This window comes from Sardina pilchardus, chromosome 10 (genome assembly GCF_963854185.1).
Source record: "Sardina pilchardus chromosome 10, fSarPil1.1, whole genome shotgun sequence".
Classification (NCBI taxonomy): Eukaryota; Metazoa; Chordata; class Actinopteri; order Clupeiformes; family Clupeidae; genus Sardina; species Sardina pilchardus.
In genome coordinates, this window is record NC_085003.1 from 26,965,915 (window position 1) to 26,967,239 (window position 1,325).

Below are 1,325 nucleotides of genomic sequence, written 5' to 3' on the forward strand. Positions count from 1 at the left end.
ATGTTAGGGTACAAAATGTTCACAGAACATAAATAATATATTGTATATCAAATATTATATATACTAAATACTGTACATGTACTAAAAATACTGTTGATACATAATACCAATCTTACTTTCCCCTGGAACCATGAAAGCTTAACATATATTATGAGGTATCACACCCTCATTGTGTTGCAGTAATCTGTTGATTATTCCTAAATCCAACCACAAATCCACTCTATTCTATTCAACACTTCACACACACACACACACACACACACACACACACACACACACACACACACACACACACACACAGACACACAGACACACACACAGACACACACACACACACACAGACACACACACACACACACACACACACACACACACACACACACACACACACACACACACTTACTCACTCACACACACTTACTCACTCACACACACACACACACACACACACACACACACACACACACACACACACACACACACAATCCAGGTCTATTTGCAGTGTCTATTTGGCCGTGTAGTGTGTGACTGAGGTCTGATCTGTGCCCAGGACAGTGGAGGGCGAGGCAGAATTGAAAGATGGCTCCGATGATAACTCAGGGGCTTAACTTTAGATTGCACAGAGAGCTGAAATTGGCCCATTTGCCTGCTGAAAGTTATTTCATGCGCTCGTGTCGTCCAATCCCACACCCCCAACCCCCCCCACACCACAACTCCCAGCCCCAGCCCCCCCAGAGTGATATTACAGGGATTTACTTTTACACCAGCAGACAGTAATTTAGAAGTTGCAGCAATAATGTTTCGAACCAGTGAAGTGCAGGTTTTATGCAGGTGCGGCGCGGTGCGGGCGGCTATTTTTAAACAGCTCATTCTGGGGCCACGGTGTGGTGGCAGGAGATGACCTTGGGCGGCGGTGTCGCTGTCGGGATGGAGAGAGAGCAGGTGAGTAATTCGTCGTGCTCTGCTGACACGTGTGTCTGTCACACCGGAACGAAAGAGAGCGTGCGAGCGGGTAGCAGGGCAAACTCACGCACACACACACACACACACACACACACACACACACTAGACCAACCAAGAGGTCGCAGTGACTTTATTCAGGTTTTAATGCATTTAAAGGCCGCAAATATCTTGTCTCAAATTCTTCTTCCAAAGAAGACAGCGTGTTTTTATTGTTTTCATACTCAAGGGCTCTCAGGCATTGTCTCGGTTCTGGGGAGAGTTTCATTGTATTACTTTTACTCAATGAAGGTCAGATTTCTCAACGTGATATATTTATTCATAAACCCTGTTGTTTGGGCTGGATGGACCAGTCTGTCAGTCTT